Genomic DNA, 11,609 nt, shown 5'->3' with positions numbered 1-11,609 from the left:
ACTGTGTAGTGTACATAGGATTTTCTGACAGATTGGATAGATGAGTGGGTCAGAGAGAACGAGAGAGAACTTCTGAATAAAGGAAGAATATTCATTACTTTGCCAACAAAGGTCCGTCTAGTCAAGGCTATGGTTTTTCCAGTAGTCATGTATGAATGTGAGAGTTAGACTATATAAAGAAAGCTGAGCACCAAAGAATTGATGCTTTTGAACTGTGGTTTTGGAGAAGACTCTTGAGAGTCCCTTGGACTGCAAGGAGATCCAACCAGTCCATCCTAAAGGAAATCAGTCCTGAATATTCATTGGAAAGAAAGCAGAAACTCCAATACTTTGGCCACCTGATGTGAAGAACTGACTCCTTAGAAAAGACCCTGATGCTGGGAAAGATTGAAGGCAGCAGGAGAAGGGGACAATGGAGGATGAGATGGTTGGATGGCATCACTGACTCGATGGACATGAGTTTGAGTAAACTCCGGGAGTTGGTGATGGACAGGGAAGCCTGGCGTGCTGCAGTCCATGGGGTTGCAAAGAGTCGGACAGGACTGAGCGACTGAACTAAACTGAACTGAAGACAAGAAAGATATAGTCCAGGATAAACATGAGGTGTTTAGTCTCTAGAAAATAAGGAGGAAATCAAACAAAAATGCAATCTAGACAAAAATTGTACCTGTGTATGCCTGTCCCTCTCCATCTTCTAACATCCACTCTCCCCTGCCTCCCAACCCTGTCAGCCCACACCTTTACAGTACAAAATGAACAGGCCACAATTTCATAAATGTCTAAAATTAATACAACAATTTAAAACAAGAAAAGTTTCTAAATATTCTCCTAAATAAAATTTTGGATCAAAGAAGGAACCAAAAGTAGAATCATAAAAACTTTGAAAAGTAAACGTAAGAGTAAATCTTTGTGACCTTGGTTTACACAAAGATTTCTTAGGTGCCAACACAAAACCACAAGCCATGAAACAAAAAAAAATGATAAACTGGACTTCACCAAAGTTTCTGCACCTTGAAAAACTCTATCAAGGAGAATGAAAAGAAAGCCACCAACCGGGAAAAAGTATCTGAAAATCAGATTCCTGATAAAGGACTTGTGTCCAGAATACAAACAGAAATCTATCTTCACTAAAAAGGAAACACATCACCCAACTTTTAAAGAACCAAAATAAGACAAACATTTCACTAAAGAAGATATACAGAGAGCAGACAGGCACATGAAAAATGCCCAACATCATCGGTCATCAGGAGAATAATAATTAAAACATAATGAGATATCACCGATACACCTATTACAATGGCTAAAAATCCAAGTGTTAACCAAGAGGTGGAAGAACCGGACCTCTCACACCTGCTAGTGATCATGTAAAACAGCACAATCACTTTGGAAAACAGTTTGCCAGTCTCTTAAAAAGTTAAGAAATTATCCATTTGTTCCAATCATTTCACTTTGATGTATTTACTCAAGAGAAATGAAAACGTATGTCCACACAAAAACCTGAACACAAATATTCACAGCATATTTATCTGTAACATGCCCAAACTGGAAACAATCCAAATAAGCATCAACAGGTGAATGGGCAAACACATCATGGTAAATTCACATAATGTAATACTTGTTGTTCAGTAGCTAAGCTGTGTCTGACTCTGTGACCCCATGGACTATAGCAAGCTAGGCTCTTCTCTCCATGGGATTTCCTAGGCAAGAATACCGAAGTGGGTTGCCATTTCCTTCCTGTTCTAAAGAACAGGTGGGGTTCTTTACCACTGAGCTACAGGGAAGATTAAAATAAACTATTAACAAACACACACACACCACACACAAATGGATGGATTTCAAAATAATTTTGCTGAGTGAAAGTAGTCAGACCACAAAGTGTGTAGACTCCATTATTCCATTCATACAAAATTCTAGAAGCTAAAAATGAATCTATAGTGGCTGAAAGCTGACCAATACAGAGATAGGGATAGGGAGGTAGGATTTATGGGAGGTACAGAAGGACAGTAGGACATATTACAAAGGCCTAGGAGAAAACTTTGGAAGATAAGGCACATGTCCATCATCTTGATTCAGATGATGGTGTCACAGTGTACACATATGTCGAGACACTTTAAATATGTATAATTTGTTATACATCAATTATATACCCATAGGTGTTTAAAATTTTTTACTGTGGGGGAATTCCCTGGCAATCCAGTGGTTAGGACTCCACTCTCTCACTGCCGAGGGCTCCAGTTTAATCCCTAGTCAGGGAACTAAACTCCCTAACATGTGGGGTGGGGATGGAGGGGAGCAAAAGAAGGAAATTTCATTAGGGAAATAACTGCAATTACAGTGCTTTGCAAAAATAACAATTAGGACACTGTATGTCTAACTTTAAAGCCAGGGTTAAAATTTTGGATAGGAATTGCATGTATTTACCAGTTTGGGGAAAACTGACCTATTTACTATGTTGATTCTGCCAATTCATGAATAAGTTATGTTTTTCCATTTATTTATTCTTTGATTTCTTTCTTTCTTGTTTTATAGTTTCCAGTATACAAGTCCTGTACATGTTTTGTTAGATTTACATCTAAATTTTTCTTTAACTTTCTTTTTGTTTTTAAGCAATTGTAAATGGTACTGTACTTCCAATTTGGGGGCTCACATGCTTATTGCTAGCTTAAAGAAATAAAATTTATATTTGTGTGTGTTTCTTATATCCAGAAACCCTACTGAACTCACTTCATAGTTCTGAGTTTGGGGGGAAGGAAGTTCTTTGGGATTTTCTACATAGACAATCACGTGCCTCAGAAAACAATCACTTAAAGTGAATCTAAATGAAAACTAAGTCCAAAATTACACAGTAAATTATGAGGAAAAAATCTGATTGGGGCTTTATCTTAAAATCAAGACAAGACTTCACTGGTGGCGCAGCGGATAAGAATCTGCCTGCCAATGCAGGGGACATGGGCTCCATCTATGGTCTGTGAAGATTATACATGCCTCGAAGCAACTAAGCCTGTTCACCACAATGCCTGAAGCCCACAAGCCTAGAGCCTCTGCAATAAGAGAAGCCATCATGGTGAGAAGGCCAAGCAAAGCAATGGAGACCCAGCGAAACCAAAAATAAATAATAAAAATCAAGTCAGAAGTATTGAAATAAATTTATTTGCTCTTGTACTTCACAGGATTTATGCTGTAACTGCATCTCTGCTAACTCTTAGAACAGAGTGAATCAGTGTTCGAGTCGGGAGGAAAGGGACATAGTTCCCACAATCTTGTATGATATGGCACCCTTTATGTTTGATTTTTGCAATTCATCATAAACAACGTCTTTTGCAGCAGCAACAACAACAAAAAGTGTGATGTCTTCATTGCCTTCCTAATCCTTGGATCCTAAACTTACTCTCTCCTGAAACACTTATTGGATCATCACCTTTGTCCATTTTCAGATCTTTAATCATTAACTAGTTCAATGCTGCTGCAACACACTGGAATTGTTTTGCAAAATTCAAGCAGATTTCTAATACCACTTTTATCAACTTCAGGAAATTCTGTAAGTTTTGCCGTATTTGTCATTTTATTTTGCAATCATGCTGCATTGACTATTGTATGTTTCCAACACCTGATGATCAGCATGATCACATACCACAATGAGGAATACAAATCTGACTCTATATTAGATCTGTTTCTTTTACTTCAACATTTTGTATTCTATAGGTTTTGCTACAAGATAAGAATGTTTCCTGTAGCTTGAAATATATAAGATAGCCCACTCTCAAGGCTCTGACCTTCAAGGGTATAATACTTTTCCTTGTGTATAGAGATGAAAAGTTGCAAAACAGAGAATAACATTTGTCTTTTGGAGGTTGACAGGAACATCATGACCTGACCTACGTGGACAGCTGCAAGAACAAAGAATTCCAACACCAAGAAGTTTGCAGCAACCAACACACTCCCTCCCCTTTGAGTATAAAAGAAGCCCAAATTCTAACTCAGGTAAGATTGTTCTTTGCAGTACTAGTCCACCACCTTCTCAGTTTGCTGACTTTCTGAATAAAGTCACTATTCGTTGCCCCAACAACTGTCTCTCAATTTATGGGCCTGTCACGTGACAAGTAATATGCGCTTGGACTTGGGACAATCATTAGTGAATACTTTTTGTTTATTTATGCAATATCATTACAGTGGAGACAATAATGACAGGCACTGCATTACAGCAAACCTGAAAACATCCAGAGCCTTTGCTCAGGAAGTCTATTATATGAATTTCATAAAGATATACAAAAACACATGTGCACAAGTTTACTAGAATACTATGATGTAGAAAAAGAGTTAATATCATGATAAGAATTTCCATAATCTAATAAGCTGTAAAGTCAGAACACAAAACCATGCTTACAGGCTGATATCCCAACTGTGTATTTATTTAAAAACATGATTTTTTAATCTAAAAAAATGTTTGTGTTTACAAACAAAGGGGGAAGAAGTGTAAAAGGACTTACACTCAATCTAGGTAGAGACTACCTCTATGTTAAAATCTTAGGAGTGATTTAAATTTTTCCTTCAGTATTTTTTATTATATTTTTCCATCGTTCTACAATGTGTACCTTAGTTTTGAAATTGTTTTAAAGGTTCTTTAAAAAAATACAATAAATAAAAGGAACTTGCTTCTTAAGATGTCTTCATATCAACTTCTCATCAAAAACATGGGTATAACTGACAAGAGAAAGGTGAAGAGGAGTGGGTTATTTGATGGATGAGACCATTAACACAACTGCTAAAAGCTGCTGCCTTTCATCCACACTCTCGCTAAGGATTAACATTCCAGGGCTAACACAACAGCTGTCAGTGAGCAAACTTAAATTCTACCTCCTGGCTGTGACAGAGGTTTGGATGCATGTTACACACACCAGTGTCCCCAGGCACCTTCACTGTGGACTTAAGTGGGTCACATTTTCCTAAGTAGGAAGCAGAAGAATCAACTGTGGGCAGATGGAAAGAACCTTACTTAAGGGTGGAATTTACCAGCCTGATTCCTCCCTCCTGGCTCCAAGCCCCACCAAGATGCTGCTTCCGGAGCCCACAGAGAGAAAAAGAAAACCTCTTTGCTGATGAAGAAGAAAAATATCCCCCTTGGGGAACACACACCAAACATGACTTTTCTTAGATTACAGTAGCCTGACCTTCACAAGAGGTTGCACTACTTTCTCAGCTCCTCACAGAAACTATGGTTTATGGCTTTCACTCTGGGAAACTGAGGAACAACACAGTGGGAGCCCTCAAATTATTTAAAAAAAAAAAAAATCATTAAGAGCTTGGATGGGAAAGGTGGTACCTTCTGAGAAACAGATTCAAAAGTTTTTTTCTAGCATATTCAGAAAAGTAATTCAATTGATACCCACAATATTTAGTACCCCAAAATGGATTTAGCTTATCCTAGGTATATGGATAAGCAATGTAATAACATGCCTATAAATTCACTGAAAAACTTCAAATGGAATTTGACGATTTGAGAATGTTCAAAAATCTCCTTGAGTCCCAGTCACCAAGATCCAGGAGTTCGAATTCCCTCGCTACGTCTGATTTCACACCCTCCTCTTACCACACACAGTTACTCTCTGGAATCGCAGAGAGAATGATGAAGGCCTTACTCTCTCACATACTCGCAAATACAACACTCACCAGCCAAGTTCCACCACAGGTTCCAGGCTGGTTCCAACAATGGCAGCATTGCTTCAGCCTTTCCAGAAGACGTCCTGGAATGCGAAGTCAAGCGGGCCTTAGGAAGCATCACTACAAACAAAACCAGTGGAGGTAAAGGAATTCCAGTTGAGCTATTTCAAATCCTAAAAGATGATTGGATGGCATCACAGACTCAATGGACATGAGTTTGAGTAAACTCCGAGAGTTGGAGATGGACAGGGAGGCCAGGCATGCTGCAATTCATGGGGTCACAAAGAGTCAGACACAAATAAGCAACTGAACTGAACTTCAGCCTTTCCTTCCTCCCAGGATGCCCTGGGGCACACTCCTCCCAGGATGCCCTGGTGCGCACTGGAAATGAACTCCACTTCTCTGGGAAATTGAAACCTGATTTCTCCCCAGATATTATTGAGGGCTTCTCTCCAAGTCCAGGGCTGCTGATTTTTTCATGTGTTTTCAATGCTGTGTTCCACTCACCTACCCCTCACTAGATCTTAAGCTTTCTGAGAGAACAAAGTGCTAATCCCCGATGCCTGGAGCAGCGTCTTTATAAGCCATTTGTTAAATGAAGAGCAGGTGTTAAATTGTTGTTTGAAAGAATGAAGCAAAGCTGAGTAGAAAAAGAGCAGATGAGAAAGAATAAAGAGATGGAGCCAAAGCAAAATCAATACCCAGTTGTGGATGAGACTGGTGATGGCAGCAAGGTCTGATGCTGTAAAGAGAGCAATATCGCAAAGGAACCTGGAATATTAGGTTCATGAATCAATGCAAATGGAGTGAACGTCGACATTTTAGGAATCAGTGAAATAAAATGGACTGGAATTTAACTCAGATGACCATTATATCTACTACTGTGAGCAAGAACCCCTTAGAAGAAATGGAGTAGCCCCCATAGTCAATAAAAGACTCTGAAATGCAGTACTTGGATGCATTCTCAAAAGTGATAGAATGCTGTTTATTTCCAAGGCAACCCATTCAACATCGCAGTAAACCAAGGCTATGCGCCGACCAGTAATGCTGAAGAATCTGAAGTTGAACAGGTCTATGAAGACCTACAAGACCTTCTAGAACTAACACCCAAAAAAGATGTTCTTTTCATTATAGGGGACTGGAATGCAAAAGTAGGAAGTCAAGAAACAACTGCAGTAACAGGCAAATTTGGCCTGGGAGTACAGAATGAAGCAGGGCAAAGGCTAAAAGAGTTTCGCCAAGAGAACACACTAGTCATAGGAAACACCCTCTTCCAACAACACAAGAGAAGACTCTAAACATGGACATCACCAGTCAATTCTGAAATCAGATTGATTATATTCTTTGCAGCCAAAGATAGAGAAGTTCTATACAGTCAGCAAAAACAAGAGTGGGAGCTGACTGTGGCTCAGATCATGAAGTCCTTATTGCCAAATTCAGACTTAAATTGAAGACAGTAGGGAAAACCACTAGACCATTCAGGTATGATCTAAATCAAATCCCTTACGATTTTACAGTAGAAGTAAGAAATAGATTTAAGGGACTAGATCTGATAGACAGAGTGCCTGATGAACTATGGACAGAGGTTCATGACATTGTACAGGAGACAGGGATCAAGACCATCCCCAAGAAAAAGAAATGCAAAAAAGCAAAATGGCTGTCTGAGGAGGCCTTACAAATAGCTGTGGAAAGAAGAGAAGTGAAAGGCAAAGGAGAAAAGGAAAGATATACCTATTTGAATGCAGAGTTCCAAAGAATAGCAAGGAGAGATAAGAAAGCCTTCCTCAGTGATCAGTGCAAAGAAATAGAGGAAAACAATAGAATGGGAAAGACTAGAGATTTCTCCAAGAAAATGAGAGATACCAAGGGAACATTTCATGCAAAGATGGGCTCAATAAAGGACAGAAATGGTATGGACCTAATAAAAGCAGAAGATATTAAGAAGAGGTGACAAGAATACACAGAAGAGCTATACAAAAAAATCTTCATGACCCAGATAATCCTGATGGTGTGATCACTCACCTAGAGGCAGACATCCTGAAATGCGAAATCAAGTGGGCATTGGGAAGCGTCACTATGAATAAAGCTAGTGGAGGTGATAGAATTCCAGTTGAACTATTTAAAATCCTAAAAGATGATGCTGTGAAAGTGCTGCACTCAATATGCCAGCAAATTTGGAAAACTCAGCAGTGGCCACAGGACTGGAAAAGGTCAGTTTTCATTCCAATCCCTAAGAAAGGCAATGCCAAAGAATGCTCAAACTACCTCACAGTTGCACTCATCTCACACACTAGTAAAGCAATGCTCAAAATTCTCCAAGCCAGGCTTCAACAGTATGTGAACCATGAACTTCCAGATGTTCAAGCTGGTTTTAGAAAAGGCAGAGGAAGCAGAGATCAAATTGCCAACATCCAATGGATCATCGAAAAAGCAAGAGAGTTCCAGAAAAACATCTGCTTTATTGACTATGCCAAAGCCTTTGACTGTGTGGATCACAACAAACTGTGGAAAATTCTGAAAGAGATGGGAATACCAGGCCACCTAACCTGCCTCTTGAGAAATCTGTATGCAGGTCAGGAAGCAACAGTTAGAACTGGACATGAAACAACAGACTGGTTCCAAATAGGGACAGGAGTACATCAAGGCCGTGTATTGTCACCCTGCTAATTTAACTTATATGCAGAGCACATCATGAGAAACGCTGGGCTGGATAAAGCACAAGCTAGAATCAAGATTGCCAGGAGAAATATCAATAACCTCAGATGTGCAGATAACACCACCCTTATGGCAGAAAGCAAAGAAGAACTAAAGAGCCTCTTGATGAAAGTGAAAGAGGAGAGTGAAGAAGTTGGCTTAAAACTCAACATTCAGAAAACTAAGATCACGGCATCTGGTCACATAAGATCATCCCATCACTTCATGGCAAATAGATGCAGCAACCCCGACAGACTATTTTTGGGGGCTCCAAAATCACTGCAGATGGTGACTGCAGCCATGAAATTAAAAAACACTTGCTTCTTGGAAGAAAAGTTATAACCAACCTAGACAGCATATTAAAAAGCAGAGACATTACTTTGCCAGCAAAGGTCCATCTAGTCAAAGCTCTGATTTTTCCAGTAGTCATGTATGGATGTGAGAGCTGGACTATAAAGAAAGCTGAGCACTGAAGAATTGATGCTTTTGAACCGTGGTGTTGGAGAAGACTCTTGAGAGTCCCTTGGACTGCAAGGAGATCCAACCAATCCATCCTAAAGGAGATCAGTCCTGAATGTTCATTGGGAGGACTGATGCTGAAGCTGAAACTCCAATACTTTGGCCACCTGATGCGAAGAATTGATTCATTTGAAAAGACCCTGATGCTGGGAAAGATTGAAGGCAGGAGAAGGGGACAACAGAGGATGAGATGGTTGGATGGCATCACCAACTCAATGTACATGAGCTTGAGTAAACTCCAGGAGTTGGTGATGGACAGGGAGGCCTGGCGTGCTGCGGTCCATGGGGTCCCAAAGAGTCGGACACAAATGAGCGACTGAACTGCACTGAACTGAGAGGGCCAGCCCTCAACAGAGAATAAGGAAGAATGCGTGGGTGCATGCTTAATCACTCAGTTGTGTGCAATTCTTTACCACTGCATGGACTGTAGCCCACCATGCTTGCTATCCATGGGCTCTTCCAGGCAAGATACCTGAGGAAATGGTTGCCATTTCCTTCTTCAGGGAATCTTCCTGACCCAGGGATTGAACCCACATCTCCTGCATTTTCAGGTGGATTCTTTACCACTAAGGCACTTGAGAAGCCCTATAGGAGGAATAAAGCTAGCTTCATAGTAACAGCTGGCATTTAAAACCCTATATCCTTAACTGCATTTGCAAGACTAACTATCTGGCCCCTAGCCACTTCTGCCACTTCCTTCCTTACTACAGTATCCCTGGCTCCTTTCCTTCCTTCCCCACTGACCGTTATTCTGTTCCTGTGCAGCCCAGCTCCCTTCCCACAGAGCTTGCATTTGTTTCCTCTGCCTGAAATACTGTGCCTGGTTGAAATTCTCCTGGCTTGCTCCTTCAATAAGTGTCTGCTCAAATATCACATCTTCAGAGAAACCTTCCCTGATTGATCTATTTAGACACCACACAGCTACTGTTTCCTTATCCTAATTTTTCTTTCCTTCAGAGATTTTATCACTAATTGACACTTGATAGCTGTTGTCCCCACATACACACACTAGAATAGAATTTCCAGGAGGGCAGACTTTGCCTGTTCTGTTCCCTAGCACTTAAAATCTTCTCAGCGTGTGGTAAGTCCTCAGTGATGGTTTGAGGAATAAACAATTGAATGAGCATGTTATAGTTTTAAAATTAGCAGTTCCACATGTGATTTTTATCACTATCCTGGCTTGGTGACAGATCTCAGCTGGTTTCATTCAACCTCATCTTTACTATCATACCCTCAACAACCTTTTGGGTAGGGTGATAAATTTATCTGAGTTTGCCAAGGACTGTCCTGATTTTAAAACTGAAAGTCTTAGGAATCCCTTCAAATCCAAGCAAATTAGGAAAGAGGGTCACCCTGCTTGGAGGTATCCAGCTTCATCTTCCTTCTTTTGATTTATTGTTGTATGTGGTGTTGAGGGGGAAGGGGTAATTTAAGAATGTTCTGAGGGGATTCCTTGATGGTCCAGTGGCTAGGATTCTATACTTCCATTGAAGGGGATGTGGGTTTGATCCTTGGTCGGGTAACTAAGATCCCGCATGCTGCACAGAAGAGCAAAAAAAAAAAAAAAAAAAAGATGTTCTGTGCCATGTGAAGAGGAAATTGGGTGGGATTGGAGGACTGAGTTAATGAATGCATCATAGGCTACTTTTTGGAAGTGACAGAGAGTGGGTGAAACCATGTCAACAGGCAAGCCTGAGACTCAGAAGCCAGGAGCTTTCTGTAGAGAATGTACCCAGTCAGCCCTGGAAGTCAGGACAAGGTCTTCTATGTTGTTCTTTCATGTCTTTTTTGTTGTTGTCTGGTAAGGCTCACCAGCTGTGGTCAGCTGTGTCACTTCCAAAAAGTAGCCTATGATGCATTCATTAACTCAGCTGTCACAAGAAGCCCATGAGTTAGGTATTATTATTAGCCCCATTTTACAGATGAAGAAACTGAGGCCCAGAAAAGTAGAATAAGTTTTGCCTTATTGCCCAAATGCACACAGTTTAAATGGTGAAGTCAGGATGTGAACCCCAGCATTCTGACTCTCAAAGTTCACTCTAAGTCACTAAATTATCATGCAGATTTTAACATTGTAAATATACATTTGGGCTATGCCCAGCAAAGTTTTTGATCATGGTTTAGAAAAATGTTTTTATTATAGAATAAAATGGTAAGAATTTTTAAGAAAAAAGTTATTAACCATGAACAACAAGGTTCTACTGTATAGCACAGGGAACTATATTCAATCCTGTGATAAACAATAACAGAAAAGAACATGAAAAAGAATGTATGTGTAACTGAATCGTGTTACTGTACAGCAGAAATTAACACACTGTAAGTCAAGTATAATTTCAATCAAATAAAAATTTTAAAAAGTAATCAATCATGCTTTCCTTTGTTCTAATGAGGCTGTAAGCAACTTAAGTAATCAAAGCACAACTAATAGACATAAAAGGTCAAATGGTGGAGACCCTAACTCTCACAGTCATCAGTCAAGGTTATGAGGCCAGACTGAGGGAGGTCTTCAGTTTACTGAGCCAACTAATTGGTAGAATTTCTTCTCTGGACACAATGTTCCCAGGCCATGAACACATGCTCTCCAGGATGTTTTCGGAGAAGGATGCCTGGTTTGTGTGTAATTCTGAGAAGTGTGCATAATTCTGAGAACGTTCGTGTCTTACAGGATCTTGCAAAGCCAGAAGCAGCTGTCTTGTAGTGAAAACACAAACTGGACTTGTTCTAGTTCCCACTCTGCC

The sequence above is a fragment of the Dama dama genome, chromosome 5 (genome assembly GCF_033118175.1).
Source record: "Dama dama isolate Ldn47 chromosome 5, ASM3311817v1, whole genome shotgun sequence".
Taxonomy (NCBI): domain Eukaryota; kingdom Metazoa; phylum Chordata; class Mammalia; order Artiodactyla; family Cervidae; genus Dama; species Dama dama.
This window is presented reverse-complemented; position numbering follows the sequence as displayed.